This window comes from Pyxicephalus adspersus, chromosome 1, assembly GCF_032062135.1.
Source record: "Pyxicephalus adspersus chromosome 1, UCB_Pads_2.0, whole genome shotgun sequence".
Classification (NCBI taxonomy): Eukaryota; Metazoa; Chordata; class Amphibia; order Anura; family Pyxicephalidae; genus Pyxicephalus; species Pyxicephalus adspersus.
This window is the reverse complement of record NC_092858.1, coordinates 35,888,239-35,912,377: the sequence shown is the minus strand read 5'-3', so window position 1 is coordinate 35,912,377 and position 24,139 is coordinate 35,888,239. Positions and strand designations below refer to the sequence as shown.

General features: G+C 35.7%; 1 protein-coding gene across 11 annotated transcripts in view; it reads right to left on the bottom strand.

Moving 5' to 3' along the window:
* The window catches only part of PDE1B (phosphodiesterase 1B), a 177,497-nt gene that overhangs the window by 37,106 nt on the left and 116,252 nt on the right, over positions 1-24,139 (bottom strand). The window lies entirely within an intron of this gene.

Here is a 24,139-nt window from a genome sequence, read left to right as displayed (position 1 = left end):
GCACAGCTTTGAATCTAGAGGGACATGAGCACAGTAAAAAGGAAGATGGATTTTATAAGATCCTTTAAAGTATTCTTCATACCTTACCTTTCTAATTACAGCTCATAAAAGAAGGGTTTTAAATTGTGAACAAACTCCAGTACTTCAGTTACTGGTGTTTTTTACAGGTAATAGTACTGATACTGGCCATTACTGCAGGAAAATATGCATATGGATTTTCTATAATTTACTGTAATAGAAAAAAAGCCCATTTGTCCGGTATTTTTCCCAGTTTGATAACTTACTGTTACTTGGTTACTTTATTACTTGATGGTAAATGTATGCCCTTGCACATGAGAGTTTAAGTGTTTCTAATTTTCTTCCAGTCTGAAATGATGAAAGCATCCAAGGTAACCTAAAAGGCCCTCTGTAAAGCCCCCTCCCGCCCCAGTTTTACTTAGGCTTACATCCCTTTCCACCGCCATTAGCTTGGTTGCAGTGACTGCCAAATACCTGTCACTTCTCAGTATGGGTGAGCATGTAACCTCCCGGTATTATGCAGTCCTCATCCCTAGAATGTAATTGCTATGCCAATCACAGAGGTGGAGATGCCATCACTCCAACGCCTTGCATTTTGTATGTGCTGCCACAGCAGTAGGAATGCCAAAGAAGTGCTATAAAAATTACGATAACTGTAGTGGTGTTAGAGGCCTTACTAGAATGGACAGAGTGGCAGGATCCCTTTAACTTCTACCAAGTATGTAAGCTAAAACAACCAATTGTTTTTCTTTGGCAAATGAGTGAATTCACTTACAGCTTTAGTAATAGCAAAATACAAAAAGTCAGCCTTAGGTAAAGGTTTCTGGCAGAGGAAGTTTCCATTGCCACAAAACCTTTTCCCCTGCTGGTTTTTTGTTCTTTGTAAACATTGCACGGCGCATGTACCATACAGTATAAGATTCAAGAATAAACCAAGGTATGCATATGAAGGAGTTATACTACAATGGTCACTTAATGGCTGAAGAAGGTTGGGGGTGGACATGGAAGAGTCAGCGCCGCAGCTTCTGGCAATGCAGTGATGACAGGATACTGGAACTTGTATTGCTGCATGGAACTCAAAGAATAAAAAAAGAGGGGGCTTTATATTTAGCACAATAGAGGAAGGCATGGAATGCTAGCAGATAGTGGCAGAAACAGGATGGCCCAGGGGCCTGTGTCTGGCCAAGGCCCGAAATTTTGCATTTTGGGGGGAACAAGTCTGGATCCCAAAGGATAATCATAGGAAAGTTTGATTGGGGAGAATACCTAACAAACCGCACTTGACGCAGAGTAAGAAGTATGTTAGAAGGAGAACTGTTTAGGAAAGAAATTGAGAATTTATTAATTTACATAAATAAAAATTGATTTTGAAGAATGGTGAAATAGTACACCTTCTAAAAAAAATTAAGAATAAAGTTATAAAATGCAGTGAGTTGAGTTCATCCGTGCATAGTAGTATATATTTTACAAAGCATTCTACCTAATAATATACTTATACATAAGCAGTGGATTCTTTTATACAGAGACTTTGTAGTATATTACCGTAGGTTTTGAGAAATCCTATTTTACACACAGTATCTTATAATTTCTCTATATGAATAACGGAAACACAATCTGTAATGACACAGAAGATAGCATTTTTCAGAGTGAGCAGGCCGACACACAATTTTAGGAGATATTGTCTTTCTCTATTTCTGTGACACTATTTCTCAAGGAAGAGATACTTTATGTGTGACATAAAGCAAGGATGACAGCTAATAAATACTCATCATCCAGAACAAACAGTCTGAAAGTCGTAGCTGGAAAACACTGAGCTTTTGGTCCAGCCCCCTCAGAACTGTTGCCATGTTTATTGGCATGCTGTGCTTCTTCATAAGTTTTCCCCGCACGTTGTCTCCTTCAGTATGTCCTTGCCCTGAGCCACCAGCCGTTCAGAAATTGATTTTCCCTTTTATGCTTTCAGCTTGCAACTAATTGAATAGATGGTACCTGTGATTATGACATGGCTGCTATATCAGCCAGGGGACAGGATTGCTGTGCCTAACACAGAAATATCCCATCACAATAAATAAAGTTAGACAATTTTTCCCTTTATGCATAAACTATATCTGTAGAAGGTAGCATTACCCAGGGGGAGATATCAGCATTGAAATAACACAATCTTTTATACCCCAGTATATACTATAATGTATAAGCTGTGGGGTCTTCCTGCTGAATCAGCTTATACACAGCTTATACATTATGGTATAAACTGGGGTATAAAAGATTGTGTTATTTCATTATTCATAAATAATGCTTGAAAATGAAAAAAAGAGTTCTTAATATATCAACATAATAAATATTCAGAATTAAATGCCAAACTAACGTATGTCTGCTTTTTGTATTCTAAGCATTCTATGAAAGAAAACAAAAAACATTCTCGGCCCCTAATTAGAAGGATTTGTTCCCATTTGATCTAAAGAATTCTGCAGCATTTTTTGCTGTATCACAAAAAACACAACTTGACATTAGGTAAGTTTGTGAGTGACTGAGCCTGACTTTAATTCTTTATATATTGATTTTACTCCTTTAATTTACATTATGCATAATACATGTACTTTATATTGAAATTTCATCCTTCCTAGTAGTCTAAACTACTGGATGATATTGCAAATAGTTAGGCGGATTTCTATACTAGGTGAGAAGAAATAACAGTCAAATGGTGAAACCAAACCATTAAAATCATCTTTCTAGTGAAAACAAATGACTTTGAGAAGATTGAGTTAATACTATAACAAACAATTCAGGGTTTCCCAGCACACTCATAATCAGCTCATAAGAAAAAAACATAGTATGGTGCCATGTAAAACTCAGAAGAAAAGTCACCAGAAGAGAAAACAGAAGACAAAGCCACCAGCACTCCAAAGTACAGGATTCTTGCTTTTTTGTAAAAGCACAAAATGGTTTAAAAGCCAAATTTTTGAAACCGTGCAGGATCCCTTCCTTAAAGCATTATAGACAGCTGGACCTAGAAGTGTCATGAATGTTAAAGGATCTTTGTGTATCTGCCACAATACCAAATCACTTTTATATATTTTAACCTATAAACTAAAATAGTTCCATATTCCAAATAAAGCCAATACAGTGCGTGTCTTTGTAGACAGAAATAAAAAAAATAATATTGTCTATCAGAAATCTGTTAACCAGAAATTAAAGGCTTTCTAGGCATGAAAAAGTACACACATTCAGAGTCGTTCCTGTATTGCAAGGTAAAACACCTCAGGAAACTAATCCACATCAGCTGGATTGAATCTTATTTAAATACTATGCAGTTTACTCACCTGTATCCAGCTGTCACCCCTTCAGCAACATAATGCCGAGGATATCAACCAGCTGACACAAGAACATCACAAACTTGTAGTATACAGGAAAACAGCAGAAATAAATGTATCACAGGGTGATAATCCAAGCAAAGTCGTCTATAGTAAAAGCATAAAGGAGCCCAAACCACATAAAACAATTGTGAAATCCTTTTAAAGAATACTTATACCGAAACAATAAAAAGACCAAGTCCAAAACCAGTACATTCTTTGAAAAATATGTAATTTGTAACTCGCAAAAAACAGTGAAGAATGCCTTCCTTATCCAGAGCTAAAATTATTTTCCTCCAGAAGCAAAAAATGTGTCATCTTGTTCTTTGTAATGATCTCAAAGTGAATAATTGGGAAGAGTTCCCTATATGGACCATGTATATATGTATACATATATATAAATACAAGTGAAAGTACTTTGCTAGCGTTAGATTTTGCAGCTTGGCATTGCATGCTATTATTAAGTCTATGATCTACCAGAACCCCCAGATCCTCTTCCATTCCTGACTCCCCCAAATGCATTACTCCTAGACAGTATGAAGCATGCATGTTGTTAGCCCCCAAGTGCATACTTTTACATTTATCTATATTAAATGTAATTTGCCACTTGGCTGTCCAATCAAACAGTACATCCAGGTCTGCTTGTAGATTATAGATATCTTATATGGACTTACTGCCATTACATAGTTTGGTGTCATCTGCAAACACAGAAATGGAGATGAAATGAAAAGGGTAAACAGTAAAGGTCCCAACACTGAACCCTGGCGTACACCACTAATAACCTTAGACCATTCAGAATATGAATGATTAATCACTACTCTCTGGTTCCGGTCTTTAAGCCAATTCTCTATCCATTTCCAGATTAACTTTTCGAAACCTATTGACCCTAACTTGCACATTAACTGTCTGTGGGGTACCATGTCAAATGCTTTAGGAAAGTCCAAGTACACTATATCAACTGCTACCTCACTGTCTACCTATTACTTACTTCCTCATAAAAAGTGAGTAAATTTGTTTGACAACTTTGGTCTTTCTTGAAGCCATGCGGACTATCACTTATATTATTATTTGCTAGCAGAAACTCCTCTATGTGGTTTTTTATCAAACTCTTTAGGACCTTTCCAACTATGGACGTCAAACTAACTGGTCTGTATTTACTTGGTAATTATTTTGCACCTTTTTTGAAGATAGGAATCATATTGGTCTTACAACAATCCATAGGTACCATGCCAGTGATTAAAGAGTCTCTAAAAACTAGAAAGAATGGCTTTGAAAAAACTGAGCTCAGTTCTTTGAGGACACGTGGATGTAATCCGGGTGTCCTTGTGCTTTGTCCACCTTAATTTTGCCCAACTGTTTCTCAATCATATCAATTAGTAATTCTACCTTTTCTTTATTCCCAATTACCAACCCAGAAACATCATTTAAGGGGCCTACATGCTCAGATCTGATATTTTTGCTATTAATATATTTACATTTTTTGCAGCGGTATTCCCTACTTTTTTGCAATCTGTCCTTCATTTTGTAGTTTTGTACATTTTATCTTCTTTTTACATCTTTTGTTATATTCTTTATAGTTTTCAAATAATGGTGAGCCTTCATTTTTATATTTTTGCAATGCCCTTTTCTTGTTCTTTATGCCTTTTTTAACATCAGCTGTGAGCCACATAGGTTTTAACTTTGGCCTCTTATTACCCATTGGAATATATTTTTCAGTGTGCTTGTGTAGAACAGACTTGAAACATTCCCATTTCTGTGCTGTGTTCTTTGAGGACAATATTGTCTCCCATAATTTTTTTTTGAGAAACATAGGCTTTAATATTCACTCCCCCCCCCCCTATTTTACACTAAACTGCATGTCATATGGAGAAACTCAACAATTTGTTCTCTTTTGAATATCCAAGACTTAAAAATTCTCTTAAAAGTTTTTAACTTTATTCTGGAATGTAAAATGTAAATGAATAGATGGAACTACATAGACATGTAATCAGTTTTTAACAATGAATAACTTATAAAGTTGTTATATATTGGTTGTAGTGTGTGGATGATATGTTTTCAACAAAGTATGATTTGCAAAGCACCACCTAAAGTAATGGGAAGGACAGGAAATGTTTTTATACATAAAAAATGGTACCCCTTAGTGCTTGCATCATTTTATTACCTGTCAGCCAATCATGAGCAATTCTCAGTAGTATGTATATCTACAGAAATTTAAGGTATGCCTTTTTTAATAAAACGGTGTATGTAGAACACATTTTTCACATTGTCTGGCCCTTGATCAAAATATTTGGCAAGGTATATGATGACCCCACTGATATATTGTTATGGATTAGAGTCAGGGGGACTAGAACCAGGTAAAGGTACAGTTACATTTACAGGAAGAAATCAGGGCTAGGATAACAATGTGGTTATATGTGCAACCTCAATGTTTTATGAAAAAGTCAGATTTAAAAACACACCTTTCATTTAACATCAAATAATATATACATGAAATATTCAATTCTTAGTTGGTGGTCCATTTACATATTCATGCATAAATTATATTATTTTTTAGGGGGGCAAAAGACAGAATTGAGCACTATGATAATTCAGCAATTCTTAAATATTCCTGCTGAGCAGAAATGTCACTGGAAAACAACACAGAGCATACCAGCCCATTTGGAGATGAATTGGGCTGCTTTGTTCAATTCACGGTGCAGACGTCTACAAGATAATTTGAACACACAGTGCAGTCCCAAAGGCAGGATGTGAGTAGTAATATTCACATCTTCAGTCTACTAACTGGCTGGAAAAAGCAGCCTCCTGCTAAACATCGGTGGTTGCATTGAACAATGTAATATTGTTAAATATGGTGATGGACCATATTCAGTCTTCTCCATGAAGTCGGTGCAATGGAAAAACGAAAAACGTTATTAAAAAAACAGCAGTGAAACTTATTTAAAGTTTCTTTTGCAAAAACACAGAAGAGGTGTCTAGTTGCATAAATACCTGCTTTAAAATAAACTCAAGGCCAAACCCTGAAAGTGTTTCAATTTACATGCTCTTAAGTAAATGAACTTTAAAATAACTACTCACAGACCACTGAAGATGCAAGCTCTGTGGGGCAATTAATCCTTAAAATTCATACAAAAATAACAGAAGATAAAGAACAGAAGCTAAGCCAGCCCAGTTCCCCCATAACTCATCAGCCTTCCAACATTCTAATGTCTCCCATGAATTGGCACATATTCTCTTACAGACAGGAGTAAGTAAGGAACGGTTTATGAAAAAAGAGATTATGATTGTACCACAATGTGGCACCCAAGAACTGGAGTTGAGAACTACTACTCTAATGTAAACACAGACCGAGAGTAGTCGATCTGCTGAGAAAATAACTTAGACAACTTCAGTCCTATGGTTGACTGAATATCCAATTAGGTGCAAGGAAAAAGGAAACAGAAAAAAATGGGTTCAATTGCTTGAACATGACTGGACAGCTAAATTAATCACTCATAATCACAAATCACAATTTAATTCAATAAACCTCCGCAAATGAACATTTTCTTCTCTTTTGGTACATCAGAACAATATTATGTATTTAACTTCAAGAAAACAAACATGTAAACCACTCAGATTTTCTAATGCTACTATTGCCCATAGATCACATCCAGGCTTTGTAATTGTTAGATATTGATGCACACCTAATATATTCAATGTAGAATTCAGAATAAAAAACAGCAATTCAAGGAGTTTTCCAAAGGCACAAACAGGCTTTGTTTTCTTTATTTAAAAGCTTGCATGGGTTAAAAAAAATAGTTAAATTGTGGCCACAATACATTTTGCATCTATCATATACATCTCTTTAAAATGTATCCTAATTAACTGACTCATACCAAGTGCAGCTAACCAAAGTGACATCAGAGATCCTGATTTCTGTACTTGTTTTGGGTCCATCAGCCTGGTAATTGGCCCTTTAAAATATCATCCTCATCTACATAGTCAGAACTAGGACATCTGTTGTAATCAATTAAGTAGATTTTTACTTTGTATTCTCCATGGAAAAATCACTTATAATGAATGTTCAATTCACTTCCCATTTGCAGAAGGCATTTTTGACTTGGCAGAACAGCATGAACATTTATCACTTTGTCTTGATTAGAAATAAGAAGAAAGGCTTCTCTATCAGCCCTCGGACACAACATTATGCCTTGTGAACAGGCAATCACTAAATCCCAGTTCATACATAGCAGCTTTTCTAAAGAAAAAAATTATCAATTCATTTGGAATTCAATTGCCAAAAAGGCTAGGATCTTTGTGCCACCAGATTGTTCAATAAAAAAAAACGTATTACTAGGGAATGTCAGTCTATTTTGTAGTATACAATATAAGAAGGCAAAATACCCACTAGTAGTAAGGGAAAATAAAGGAAAAGTGTCGGCTTATGGCAAAGTAAAAAGCAGGGTTGCCAAACTAATTTTTTAATGAACAAGAAGTAAAAAAAATCCTAGAAACTTTTACTAGATATACATACTACTGGGATTTGCTCATGATTGGCTGACAAGGAATAAAAGGATGCAAGCACTAAGGGGCACAATTTGTGTATAGAAACATCCCCTGTCCTTCCTAATACTTTAGGTGGTGCTTTGTAAATTATACTTTGTTGAAAACATATCATCCACACAAATTCTTGAGTTACTCCATATGACATGCAGTTTAAAAAAGCTGTTTCATACATAATGAGAGGGGGGATAATATTAAAACCTATGTTTCTCAAGAAGTGTATAACAATATTGTCCTCAAAGAACACAGAACAGAAATGGGAATGTTTCAAGTCTGTTCTACACAAGCACACTGAAAAATATATTCCAATGGGTAAAAAGTTTAAGAGGCTAAAATTAAAACCAATGTGGCTTACAGCTGATGTTAAAAAAAAAACCATAACGAACAAGAAAAGGGCATTCCAAAAATATAAAAATGAAGGATCCCCTTCATCGTTTGAAAATTATAAAGAATATAAAAAAAATGTAAAAAGGAGATAAAATGTGCAAAACTACAAAATGAAGGACAGATTGCAAAAAAAAAAAAAAAAAAATAAGGCAACCACCCTAAAAATATTTAAATAAATTATTAGCAAAAAGATCAGATCTGAGCATGTAGGCCCCTTAAATGATGTTTCTGGGTTGGTAACTGGGGATAAAGAAAAGGTGGAATTACTAAACACCTGTTTTTAGCTCTATGTACACCAAGGAAAATGACAGAGCTCAAGTCCAAATTCATAATAGCATGGTTACTGCCTTAAATGAGTCACAATGGCTCAAAAATTATATGATTGGGAAACAACAAAAAAGTAGCCAAGCTGAATTTTGCATTTTAGAAAGAGCATGGAGGAAATATAAATCCTACCACTGATGGCTGTCATTGTATCAATAAGTGAGGGGAAATCTCCCAGTGCCGGAAACTGGATTTCAATTATTACTGTTCCCTTATTACCTATCCACTGATAAGAAGTGAGGGGGATCTCCCTAACAGCTGCACAAACAGCAATAGAAACCTGACAGATGTCCTAAATCTTTTTTTAAGACAACAGCATAAAAAGTTTGGACCAAAGTTATGTTTTAAAAAATATTTGATCTTATTTTGAAACAGCATCCAGATTTAGGATTAGACTGGAGAATCCAATCCAAAAGTAGTCCAATACTTCATGTCTGTTCCACTCAATCTTCCACATTTCCTTCTACAAATCACTTTTTCATACTTTGAGAAAAAAGTGTTCTGGTTTAATATTTTACCAATAAAGCTCACAATATGAGGTTCAGATGGCCTGCTAAACACATTTTCCTTGGCTGAAATGACTTGGTGTAACCTTGAATGTCTCATTGACTATATAAGAAGGATCTTTTCACCAAGGAAGCAATGTCATATGAGCAATGTTGTTTTTGTAAAAATGACAGATCTACAATTATTTATCCAGGTTGTGTCCATACAGCTACAGTTTGCTTGTGTGCCATGATCATCAAGTTGAATTGGATGACATGAGTACATTGTTGTAGTTGGCAATTCTGTAGCTAGCTTCAAACACAAAATTCAACAGCTCAAAGACTGAGCTATAAATTGCTAGAACCACTGCACCACAGGCGTATTATTGCTGGAAATTCAATTTTTTCTAGCAAAAAAATAAAAAACACTATGACGCACACGTCTGTAAATGTACTGTGCACATTCTTCCTGAAGGCCAAAAGTACAAAAGGTCTGTTCAAAAATTTGGACCGATAATAATTGTTCAAAAGTATTTTTCATAGAACTGATTTTTTTCTCTGACCATAAATACAAGCCAGCCTTGGTGCTTTATTTATTACAGACAGTAGTTATACCTCTGGATGTTGTGTATGGCTGTTCAGTTAAATGACACTTGCTGAAACATTGTTCTTGCTACAGTACTCCTGTTTAGCACAGCTTTAATTTAACAAGTTATTTGGGTTTCAAGCATGAAAGCCCAGTTGAGGCCAAACACATTTTTTTTTTTTTTTTAATAGAGCAGTTCATTGTAGTCAACTTGTATTGTTGCCTGTGTACTTGTTTTTTTTTTTTTTTTTTTAATAGAGCAGTTCATTGTAGTCAACTTGTATTGTTGCCTGTGTACTTGTTGAGAAATTACTCTACTTTAAGAAAAGTACTCTATATCGTACCCCACTAAAGAGGTCACGTCCATTCCTGTCCTATTGCTTGATCGAATCCATTAGATCCCATTCAAGGAATATATTTCTTATACCAAGCTTCACAAGGACAGAGTAAAGGTATGGACTTTTTCCTTGACATGCCTTTTGTGTGTTTAATAGAACTAAAATCTTTTTTCACTTTATATCCCTTGATATTGATTGGAAGTATTTTATCCAGACATCTATCTTGCTTGTCAGTGTATAAAAAAGATTACCTGGTTGGTTAGCTATGTTTTTATATCTGTACCGAGTAGGGATATATAGCTCTCTAAATTGCTGTGTGGGTCCTTGTCTGGTTTGGATAGCACTATGATTAACTCTTCAGGAGAAGTTCCACTTTCATCAGTGAAGCTGGTGATCCAGCAAATCTGGAATAGGATTAAAAACATTTGATAACATATGACTTTTAAGAAATTCATTCCAGGTTTGCTGGATCACCCAGCTTCACTGATGAAAGTTTATCTTCTCCAGCCTTGGAGAGCTTTAGTAAATTAGGCCTATTGACAGAGGTAAGTGTTCTTATAAATAATGATGTGTTATACATCATCAGTAACCAGGAGTTTGAGGTGTAGTAATTATGAGATTCTAATCAGACTGCCCATACCTGGTGCCTTTTAGTATGGGAATGAAGTAAAAAAAAGTGTAGTCTAGTAGTAATGTTTCCAATAATGAACACCACAAAATCATGCCTGTATAGGTCTGTAGTTTTGCTGCACAAATAAATACTAATACTAAATACAAAGAACTAGAAATACTGCTTATACATATGAATATACTCCTGTTTATGTGTTTGATGCAATAGTTGACACCTGGAAAACCAGTTTAGGAGAATCATATAATCTTTCCTGCAGCTTCCCTATTTAAATTTACACCACCCTATTAATACATATTCATATTTCTCTCTTTCCCAGTGCAGTCTATATGCATGGATGAGGGCACATGAACATTTTACATAAAACCCACATTACAAAAGTTATTTCAGTAGAATATGTCCTAGATTTCCAAAAACAAACAGCCTAATTATCTCACTGCAGCACATGATAATTGCCTTTATAATTAGTTTAGGTGGCAGCCGTAACAAACAGCAATGAAAACAGGCCTAAGTTTATCACAGAGTTTTCGGTTAAGAGCCCTAACACATGCTGTACTACCCAGCATGCCGGGCTAAACTTTGTTTCCACATGCTGAGAGGCACTTAGCAAATCTGGAACACTTTGTGAATCTGGGAAACCACTAGTGAGAAGAAGTAAATTCAACTCTTGGCAGAAAGTATTCAATAAAGTAGAGCTGAATGAATGTAATAATAACAAATGCTATAAATGTCATCTAAACTATTTTAAAAAGGTTCCGATTTCCCCAATGAATAAATATTTTTAGCCCTTCTCATCTTAAGGAAGGGTTTGCAACTTTCCTTTATTGGGAACTGCACCTATATTAAAAACTATTCTAAGTCACCCTCCTTAGTACTTATTAAAGTGACATAAACAAAAAATATGTAATATGTTAAATTTTTTTTGTGTGCATATACACAGATGAAATAAGCAAGGATAAAAAACATATCACAGTATCAGTTTTTTTGGGGGGACACAGATTACATTTACAATATGAACACAATATATATAAAAGTCTGCACATGGCCACGATGCAAGCCACAACTAGGAACATCAGAGCAGCAGGGTGAGTGTTTAGAAAAATGGAGATAAGTATCAACATAAAGTAATAATGCTGATTTTGGGTATAGAGACAGTTCAGTTAACCCCCAACGCAGCTGCCTACTTAATTGCACAATTCATTTGTTGTTGTACATGAGCAGTAAGTCCTCTTTAGTTTAGGAAGGTTTGGAAGAGCAGGTTAGAATGTTTTTTTTTTCTTCTTTTCATTAAGGTTTTTAGGTAAACCTATTAAACGTAAACCTATAAAAGTAGCATAGTTTAAATGTGGAACTCCAAAGGTACATGTACATGTACATTTATCTATCAATGTTTATTAAAGCTTTAGAGTCACAAGTTCAGTGAGGTGTACTAGATAGGTAAAAATGTGGGTGTTTGTAAGGAGAATTTAGCTTTGTATTGTAATATGAACTGACAATTACATAACAAAAAAGTTATATTAAAACAAAGGTAAATAAACCCAATCCCCCTTTACAATTTGGTTACCATTGTCAACAGTCTGTTTGTGCCTTTCCATAAACCTAAAACTGTTTAAACAAGATAATGGAAAGACCTAACCTGGCAATGACCTTGGAGGGCAACAATGCCACATCTAGGCAAAGTTTTATTTAGATGAGGATGCAAAGATGGAAAAAGGAAAAAAAGGATCGAATATTCCCCTTTACTTGAATTCTTTGGTGAGCATAATAAACATAATGGCTTCTTTTTTTCTGTACTGCCTTTTGTTTTTCAGATAGGCACGCTTTCATCACACTTTGTGAAGAAAGGAAACAAGATCCTGGGCAGAATTAATTTAATGAGCTGACTATTAATGTTATTGGTAATTCCACAAAGCAAACCTAAAACAAACAATCATTGTAAATAATAGAAAGAGAAGAATAGATGACTTATTGAAGTGTTTCCATTCAGTGAATTACAGGAGCCCTTCGGAAAGGATTGTGTTACTTATTATTCAATACTCCCACGTGGTATGATTCCAACAGGGAGGTTCTGTTTGGTCTTTTAGATAATATACCTATAAAAGATGTTAAGAGTTATAGAATAAATATTGCTTTTTATAGCAGGGGGTTAGACATTCCCTCGCGGAGAATCTTTCAAGTTTGTGTATTTCAATGCTAGTAATTGTTAGTGAAACTTGGTAGTGATAGATTCTCCACCAAGCAATGTTTCAGGAAATGATTCCCTGCTTCATAAATAGAGCCCTATGTGATAAAGTTTTTCAACTTTTTGCCTAGGTGCTATCTACTTACCTACCTACCTATCTCCTTGTTCCCTCCCTGCTGATTGGTAATCTATTGGAATTAAATTGGCCATTCAACCTGTTCAAACTGCAGGTATGTTGGCATCTCTGTTAAACTCAGACATAGCAGTACAAACACACCGTATTTAATAAATAAGTCTAATTTTTAAACTATGCAAGGGGTATGAATAACATAACCAGAACATGTTAATATATATTATAAAAATAGCCCTGTATTCCTTACACCCTAGTGCAATATTCACTTATTCAGATATAACACAATATACCGTAAGCTTAAAAGGCACTCCACCAGCAAATTATAGTATTATTACAATAATGCAATAATTCGAAATATTACTTTCTACATAATTTTAGATACACTTCAGAAAACGTAAGCTTTCTTTTACAATGGACGTGTTGTGTCATGTGAATAGGCAGGAATGAATATGTTAACTATTATTTGATAAGCTTTTAATGACTTTCCCCTAATGACTTTTTGTATGAAGAAGTGGGCACTGCAGTAAATGATGTGGTATCCTGAGTGTATTTCAAGGTGCAGGGGGGTCCGGACTTTAACTTAATTACAAGGGATAAGGAGGCAGCTTTGTGCAAAATGCTGCTTTTGAACTATTAATCTCTTTTACTGTTGCTGTGTTCTAGCTGTGCAGATTATATTTATTCTGGCAGTTACAGCTTTCATATCTGAAGGAGGCATAGACCTGAACAGGAGCCATGTAAAGATACAAAGTACTAATTGCAGTGTGCTGGTACCAGCTAGGGGAACCACATGCAGGAACATAATCAGTCTGCTAAATGAACAATAAAAAGGAACAACATGTGTAAAAATGTTCTGGTCTCTAGCCAAATTGTCTGTAAAAATGAAGGGGATAACTAATTCCCTAACAAACATTTTTTATTGGCAATTTAAAAAACACCTCATTTGTGCAGTTTTATGTGGCTATGTGCTGTCTCTCTTGAGCGTCTACTAAACTAAAAAAACAAACAACGGAACTGGAATATCAACAAATATTGGGATAGGTGTAAATGAGAATTTTCATATTCCTGAAACGTCAAAGAAAATCATATTTCACTAATGAACTCATTGGGGTCAATGAGGAACGTGAAATGTCTAGATGGCTCCAGAGGGTTATAAAAGCCGCTTTGAATTACTTAGAACCTGTATTGTGCCCTCATTTTGTTCCATGTTTGTGTTGTTTTTGTTTTTTTACAATAAGAAAAAACATACAGTGAAAAAAGTAAAAAAAAATATGTAAATGTCATTACATAAAAAAAATACAAAATACACAAAAATAAACTGCCCTAAATACATCCCTCCACCCCCCCATTCCCAGTAAACATTAAATAACAATTAAATAAAAAAAATACTCCAAAACAACTTAAAGAGACAAACTGACATAAATTAGCAATTTTACAGCAAAATCAGTTTTGCCCAAATCACTCTGCTTATGCTTATTGGAAATTTAAGTGACTGAATCAGGATACTAGGTCATTGTTTACAGAATGTTGGTTTAAGGTAAACTCTGCTTTTCCATTTTTCATTATTTACATATAAAAGAGCCCAGTACAGAGCAGCCAGTTTGGCTTGTCTAATAAAAAGTACAATCTTTATATTATTTGTACTAATAATTCTAGTAACAATCCAGATCAGCTTTATGTTCCCAATCTGACAGACAGGGGGCAGTAGAGCACAGACATACTGTTGCTAATACCGGATTCTAGAAGTGATACACAGAGGTCAACCAACCATTAACATTCTGCCTGTCTCGATTTTCTGACTTATCAAATGAAACTAAATGAGCATTACAATGTCATTAGCTGTTGTTGGAATGGCTGCATAGTTTTAAATTTGATATGCAGTGAACATACAAAAGCAGCCAGAAGCTAAAACCTTCAACTAATAAAAAATGAAGTGTTATGCCAAATATATCAGAAGGCAAGAAATGAATAACTGTGAAAATGAAGATTCCTGTAAAATGATGGTCCAAACTGCTAAAACATTATCTTATGTTCACATCTGCTCTTGCAAGCGCCATGTGTGAAATATTGATTGCTGGTAAATAAAAAGAACACAGACTGCCATCTAAAAGAAGAGTATCTATTAGGCCATCTATTCTTGCCACTTATCTATTTATTAAAGAAGCACTCTGGTGTAAATGAAGATTTTTAATAGTATTACATTTAGAAAATTAAAGCCTATTAACTCTTTTTTTGTTTGAATATCCTCAGGAAGTGCATCCCTGATATAACATAATATACATTTGTAGAATTAAATATTAATTATGAATTAAATGTCATTTTGGGCTGGAAGAAACAAGTGTACAGCACCAAACCTCAAGTATGGTTGTAAAAACTAAAGCTTGCCCAGTTTTTCAAATAGGCTTGATCCAGCACTCAAAGTATATTTTTCCTTCTTGTACGCTCTGCTAGAAAATTTTGGTGTTCCGTGGCCCCCGAGCAGGGTCAGGAGAAGGATCCCGCTGGGGGGGGGTGCACCGGCCAGAGTCGTTGACCATGTCTCCCGTACAGATCGCAGGCTCAGGGAAGAGGACGGGTTGTGTCTCTGGGCACAACCTGTCCACTCTACCATTACAGGCTCAGACCTGCGATGGGAGAGTGGGTGGGTTCTGGAAACATAACAAGAACCTGGAAGAAGATGGTGGCTCACACTGGTTCCTCAGTGCTGCAAAGAAGAAGAAATCCAGGATGGTATGGGGCCGACTGAAATTGTACTGCGGAGGGATTGAGGGCTCTCGGAAAGATAAGAGTTATGCTTTAATGCTGTCTGACCCCAGTTGCACATTATGAACCATGGTAATTTTTGAGGTATTCTAAAGAGAACCCCTCATCTACATCAATCTATTAATTCTGTAAATGGATAGAGTAGAGGATGGCACAAGAAATGTTTAGGTAATAATACACAATTCACCAATATTTGGAAAGACCACTGTATGCTACGATTGTTAGAGATGTAGATCATGCAGGACATACACATGTTATTACATATTATGGTATAAAATATACATATTTTATATGTTTATATGATATGTTTATATGATATAGCATGGAATATGTCAGATCCTATGATGAATGGCACAATGCCAACTTCTGTATCATAACAACTAAAGAGAAGAAGTTTGAGTCTGTGCTGTCTTTTTCCAGCTTTGCTGGTGTTCTTTCATTATACATTGCACATTACAGAGATGCTTTCTGCACAGCAGAATATGTCTAATAAATGAGCAGAGCTTATCCTTCTTATTAAATGAAGATTCTGCAGATTGTTTTATCTCCTGCAAAGAGCAAGGGTTGTGCGAGGTGTAGCGACACAGGCTAACAACACAAAATCCTCAAGTAGCTAATGACAGGAAAATAGCTTGTTGTATACCTTCCTGACTGTATGACTCCAAGTACAAATAAATGCTTCATCCTTTCAAAAGCTAGAATTCCTTTATAACACTACTTTGATATCAGTTTGATGCTGAACATAGAATACAAGTTTATCTTCCTAATATCTTCTTTCTTTATCATGTATATCCCTCCTCGTTTACCCCATTGTTATTATTAACTTTTATTTATAAAGCACCAACATATTACACTGCATTGTACAATCAATAGGGGCTGCAGGTGACCTGCATATTGACAAGGGAGGGGAGGAACCTGCCCAACAGAGCTTACAATCTTGGAGGTGAGGGAGTATAATAAATAATTGGTTGGGGAAATGGAATGGCGGACATTTAGTGATGGGTTAGGAGAGAGATAAAAACTGGTATGCAAAATGATTTTCTTTTATCATATATTTATGGACAAAATAGCTGGAAGAATCTAATTCGAACTCCTGGTAATGCAGAATGCAGTAGACTGTAGCATGTGGCATCTTCAAGATGATATACATAACAATTTATTGTAGTAGCACATTCAATGGTCTCTCTCTCTCTCTCTCTCTCTCTCTCTCCCTCTCTCTCTCTCTCTCTCCCTCTCTCTCTCTCTCTCTCTCTCATTCTTCCCAACCTTCCCATATTTTGTTCCCAGGGTTTTACCCTAATTCTAGCATTCCACAGATCTGGACTGTGCCTTACAGCCCAGTGATGGAGCACTTGTTCCAGTACCCTGTTCCACACTAAGGCCTTAAGACTAAGAACCAATTTACATCTCATATGCCTCACATGTGATTGTGCATTGTGCTAAGGCATCATATCCATTTTAAAACACACAAAAGGATATATGCATCATATGTATCAATTGTATAACCATGCTTTTTAATGTACTGCAATGCAGGTAAATTGGGAAGATTATTGAAATGTAGTGCACCAATGCATATAATGTGTGTTACTACAGTGCAACAGTGTGAATCTGAACCTGATCATTAAAAAAATGTGTGAATCTTTTTATTACTATATACGGTTCACACAAAAGTACAAATATTCTTTAACACAGTTCACAGTAATGTCTTCTGATTTTCACTCCAGCCTTCTGAAGAGCTAGCACAATACACTTAGATTATTCAGTTCTATTATTTTTCATGGTCATTGCACAATGAGTGGGCTCTCATTCAACACAATAAGATCAAAAAAGACCCCTGCAAGTGTTCAAGAAATAGATCAGAATAACATCTGAAATGATAGGACTAATGTGTGTGGTGTTACACTTACAGGCAGATACAGGGTTTGCAAATGAACACTCAGTCTCATGATAGAAGACTGCGATTGACACAGTTTTACATGTAATTATTTCATATATTTGTTCCAGTCAAAAAAACTCATTCATGCTGTGTGTAGAGGGGGTTCTGGAGGAAAAAGTCTCACCTAATAATGAATGTGACATATACAGACTGTTCTACAGGGGAAGGGAACCATAGCTAATGTGCTTTGTGTACCCTAGGTGTATTGTATAAAAATACATTTTACATTATATGAATATACTGTAGCTAAACCACCTGGTGTGTTTGAATCTATTTCTTTACCTAAAGCAACTTTGTGAAAAAGTGCATCTAACCTTACTTCTTTCTATAGATATAAAAGCAACAATGCAATGCATTGCTTTGTGTCAAGGATGCATTTAGTTGAAGGTGTGCCATGTCCACCCCATGGTAATATTTGGTAGAAGAAAAACATTTCTAGTAGTAGTGGAAGTGCCATCACAAGTAATTCTGAAAAGAAAACACTTTATTACGCAGCCAGTTGGTGGTCTATGGAAACACTTTTCTGTGCATTTTAGGAAGCTGAAAGTGGAATTATCCTGACCAACAAGTCCCCCCCCTAGGGGGACAAAGTTGATTTTAGTGAAGTTGACCTTCAAATGTCACCCCCATGTCAGACACCTAGAAAAATATTTATTATTGAGTTTTTCACTATGCAGACCTGCTCTAAGCAATGAAGAGTTCTGACAACAATCTAGCTACTATTGCACATGTGCACTGCTTGGCCCATTCATTTCTATACTTGGGCAATACTCCGATAGATGATTTGGGGCTGCCATTAGGACTGACCAGCCACTGGAATCCACCAGATGGGTGGTGTGGATGGGCTAAAGTAGCTGGGTGTTGCCAAGGCTTCTTTCATAGAGGCTTTCAACACTGCAGAGAACAGAAATATATCTTCAATTACTTCACTGAAAATGAAAGACCCTCATTCTTACTAGTTAGTTGGACTCATACAACTTTTGGGTGATCCTTGTTGACCCTGGCCTCCAAAACGTAGGTTGAGCAGGATCAATTGAAAAGCCTATTCAGTAGAAGATCGAATAGGTGATTCCTAACCCATGATACGTTTTCAGAACCAAGACATATTGTATTTTCCTAATTAGGTAAAACTTCAAAAATCTGCTAAAGGAAAAAAACGGAAGTACCACCAGTCAAGGGGATGTTTTCATGACAAATACTGAATAAATGCAGAACAATTAAAGTATAACTTCAGCCAAAACTGTAGTGTTGTTCTACTAAAGTGGGCATAACATGGTGGCAGAGTTAAGTCCAATAAAAGACACAGGTTTTATTATTTTAGAGGCAAAGCTTTATGAAAGTGAATGAGAAAAGTATACTCAGTGTTGCATAGTTAGTCTCATACATAGTACTATAAGGTTTAGATGCATAGTAGCTGCAATGGGTGTCTGAACGTATTTTTGCGTTCCTTCTAGTTTCTAAATATCTGATCACTCGTCTATAACTTTCATAGTGACAACCTGTCAGGAATCCCAAGTGTTAAATATCTTGTTAGTCTGAAATATGTAAATAAACCTTTTAGATAGATGTAACTGGAAGAAGTAATTTTAGGCTCTCATAGAACAGATAGGGTAATCACTGCAGGTGATATCATCACAAAGGAGAAAGAAAAGTCGCCTTAGGAAGCCACCGAGCAGTCGCATGCAGAAGACTTTCTTCACGTTGCCTGGATACAATTATAGCTTTCACCGCAGTGGCACGTGTCACTGACAGCAAGTGGTTCTGTGTGACATTCCGGGCTTAGGCTTCACCTTTTAGAAAGCCCGAACGCTTCATAAACACGTCATATTTATCCTTGTAAATCACAGATTTATGTCAGTTCACCGGCACTGACAATTTTAAATGTAAAGAAGCTGATTTATTGATTCACTTTGAGGCGTGAAGATTTACATATGACATGCTAACCCTGTCAGGCTTTCATTTGTTCAGTGTATTTACCATCTTTTTTTCATATTCAGTGCAAATGTAAAAAAAATTTTTTCATCTTAAAATCTAAACAGTACATTCATAACTAAAGGAAACCTATTCAAAGTACCAGTGCATGTGTCTATTTTCTGACCTCCTAATGAAAATACTAGCTGAATCAATGATTGCTAAGTAAATAACCCACAAAGCAAACAAAAAAAGCATAGTTGTAAAGCTAGATACTTGTTCTAGAACCTCATTTAAAGTCCTCACAGAGAACTACAACTAGAAAATAACCATACCAAGCAGGTTTTTTTATGCCTTGCATCACAAAATACCGAGGTGTGAAAGCTCCCTTAAAAGCTAAACTTCATGCAAACAATAAAATACAAACTAATGCAGTTCTGTATTTAAGAATAGTGCATAAAAAGCATTTTTTAAAAGGTAGTGGAAGGTTAGACACTTCAGTTTTCATTGCTATCTGTGTCCTTGTTGGAAATAGAAATATGCATTGGTGGTCAGTTGAAAAAATGCCCCCTCTACTACAGTGATGGTCAGAATGCCACCCTTACAGTTACAAAAAAAAAAAACATTGGTGGTATTCCAATGACTCTTCCAAACAGCATATGCCTTGGAAATACGTGGCAACTATCAACATCATGGAAAGTCAACCAGCAAAATCTCAAGGAACGACAGCAACTTTTATAGGAACCCTGGCTGAGAATAAAAAGATGAGTTTGCAGTTGACTTTTTTATTAAAAAAAATGGTATACATGAGGTATAGTTTCACCTAAAGTAACACTAAATCAACTAATTCAAAAGTTTTTTTAAACAATTACATGGTTATGGTGACAATCATTACAGTTGCCAGTATGCTTATGTCAGCTTTCAACTGTTGCTTTAAGCCCTCAAATGGCTGATCATATGTCCATCAACTGCAGATCTAATTTGGAGCCAACTTGGCACCATTTATAGCTGTAGGGGACAGCACAGTTTCTTTAGAATATAAATTGATAAAATAAAAACATGTACCAAGATCTGGTAATAAATAAAAGCCAAGTGCATCATAAAAAAAGAAAAAAGATCAGTTCCAACAAAGGCTCAAACCACAGCAGGGGCTCCTTCACTAATCATCAATCAGGTTCATAACCAAAGTTATGTTAAGGTAACACATTTTTGGAAATGTTCAAACAGGGTAAAGAAGGGTTAGACAGATCATCTGTCAAGTTGTTATTGCTGTCTGTCTCTGCAGGGGGAAGCCGCCCTATTTGTCCTGTTAGTCATAGTCACCGAGATAGAATGTAAGAAAAAAAAACTACATTTTTAGAAGCAAGACATAAAATGGTATCTCCAAAGAGGAAAAAAGTTCATTTGGAGGAAAATTTGTTACTTGGGGGAAATTTTGTTGCTATGCTAGGATAGGAAAAAGGAGGAAATCTCTCTAGCACAGCAGAAATAGCCTGGTTGGGATTTCGATCCTTTCCTTATTATAAATGCACTTTAAAATTGCTTTGTCACAAACATGCCATAAGTATAAATCAAAATACATTTCTTTCTTTCAGCAGTTACTAAAGCAATTACTGAATAAATGTTTCAGAGAGCCGCTAGCTTGATTTGGTGGTAGCATTTAAACTGAATTTCTCTTGTTAAAAAAAAAAGAGATTGAAATGGTGAAAATTGATGTTGAGTAGTTAAGGCCGATGCACACCATTAAATGCAATAAAACGATTGCACATTTCATGCAGTGGGGCATAAACAATAGGAAGTTGCATAAAAGATTAACAGAGGATAAAAAAATAATGGTTCATTTGCTTCTAACATAAAAATTTGGAAAATACCCTTTGGTTTGTAAAATCATGAGAAATAGATATCACAAAACTTGGAATAGACGTTTTTTTTTTTTTACTAAAGCAGTGGGGGCAAAATCGAAATACTCAGAAGAAAACAAAATATAACATCCATGTGATTTTACAATGACATATATAAACAGGGCCAAATATAGGTGAAGTGGTGACCCCCTCTACAAGATTCTTTTTGGCGTTTCATCCCAGGCACTAATATAAGCCGTAGCCGGAGTTGCCTGTAACATAAAGCCCCAGTTGTGAAGAGATTCTGCAGACTGTGCACTCTCACAACTAAACATGGGGCTATAATTCTCATATATGTAATATATACATATTACTAACATTAATTCCTCTAGTCCTGGATTAGACTGCACTACCTATCACCACAAACCCAGAACATACTGCACTATAAAGTCATCTCTAGAGAGATATGGAAGCAGAAGAACATTTAGTTGCCCCACACTCACCACTTAGCCGCCAGGAAGGCAGTAACTTACTTACACTTGTGCTCTACTATTTGACATCATGGATACTGTAGTTCCATCACTCCAGCTCGGCCGATGAAGATAACCAGAAAACACAGAAGAGAAGAAGAAGATGGCTGCACCCCCAACAGGACAGATACAGGTGAGTGTATTTAAAAATTGCAATCAGGTAGCCTGTTCACAATTCCTTAATTTTTAGCTATTTTTCCACTTAAGCATGCTCTCCAGCATCCTGATGTAAAGTGCCTTGTTAGTTTTCAGTATCTGGGCACAAATTTCCTTTAAAATCTCAATCATTTATAAAGAAATAAAAGCAGAAGGCCATTGTCACAGGTGTACTGCATGTACTCTATAAAGCTTCCTTATGCATATTTGGCTCCTTTAGGAAGCAATACTAAATTTGGAAAAAAACACAGTTTTAGATTAAATGTTGATATTAGTGCACATGTGTCTGCACATAACACTAAACACATTGGCATTCATAGATCCAATATTCAAGTGTCAATTGGTGGACAGCACGCTAACAGGACAAAAGAAGGTGCTCACAGGGATTAAACCCAAACGAAATCCCAGCCACCATAGAAAAGCAGCAGTCTCCGCAATCAAAGTATATGTATTGAGTAATATATATATATATATATATATATATATGTGTGGTATTATTATTATCATAGCAAAACACATCATCAAAGAAGGAACGTATAAGTAACAGAAACAGAGGTACTATGATAACCATTTAAACATCTAATTCAAAGCAAACAATATATCTAAATGCCACATGATAATAAGTCAACAGAGAATCAATATAACAGGTGAATAGTATCCTGAATGTATTAATAAAGTCTCAGATCCATGAATGACACAGCAACTCTTCATGATTCTCAAGAATAATCATAAAGCAAACAAAAAAACATAATTAAAAATGCTCAGTAGAATGGGTATTATTATAAACCTACATTAAAAGCCTGTAAAGTGTCCAGTTGGTGCATCCATTAATCTTCCCATTTGTTCCACCTTGATAACGATGATTAATCTTGATTAATCTTCCCAAAACGTTGTCTGTTTCACCTTGATAACGATGGGTGGTATATGATCAACAATCAATTGGTACATGGAATACACCTTTTCAGCAATGTGTCATGACACAGGAAATGGTTGGCTTGGTTGCTCTTATTTGGTACCAAGTGCAAAGAAAAAATGTTATAGTGAGATATTGTACTATTTCTGTCCTGTACCATTACAAGTTCCTGAAAAAGTAAAATATATTCCTTAGGTTTCATTTCCTGTGTTATGTATATGTGTACCCATTCTTTTCCTTTTAGGTTGGTGACATTGATAGAAAAACACTAACGTTCATTGCCATTATTCTTCATAAATGACTAACTGTGATTTTGATCAGCTGTCAGCTATTTTTATAAGGGTCATTTGTTTGGATGACAGATTTCTAACTGTGTCACATAAACGAGCTCTGGAAAGTTTCATTCCAAAGGATTCTGAGAAAAGTTGTAGTATTAAGTGATCCCAGAATGGTACTTAAAATGAAGGAAGTAATCAAAAGCCAGGTCGTTTATGGTAAATAATTTTGTGTTCTATCTTTTGGACAAGTGAACGGAGATACCTTACAGCACCATCCCCTTATCTGTAGGGTTATATTAAGTCTCAGTCTGCCCTACCTGCAATAGGCATTGTCTCACGATTATATTGGAAATATTAGTTCATGTACCACTAGCATGTGCTATCAAGTATTAATATTACTATTAATGGTAATGTAAGTAGCATCCACCTATAGCAGCCTTTCACAACTAGGGTTTTGTTCAAGCCTAAAGTTTCCCCAAAGGTTGGTATGAGTTCCTAAAGTGCTACGGCTGCTCCGGCTGCTACGGCTGCAATTTCTAATTCATATGATAGTTTGTTATATTAAATAAATATTAGCATGCTGAAGACTTCCTGGTCCCTTGATTTCCAAGTATTCTTGTACATATAGTAATTACAGAGACTGCTGTTGCTCATCTGATTTGAAACATACCTGTAGTCTGGTTGGGAGCGTTAATACTTTCAGTCACTGACCCAGAAAAAGCCATTCATTAAGTGGAGTTCTAGGGACTTTAAAACTCCTGATCCATCAACATGCACCAAAGTACAAGGTCAATGATTTGCAGAATATGAAATCAAGACATCATTTGATCAATATGACTGT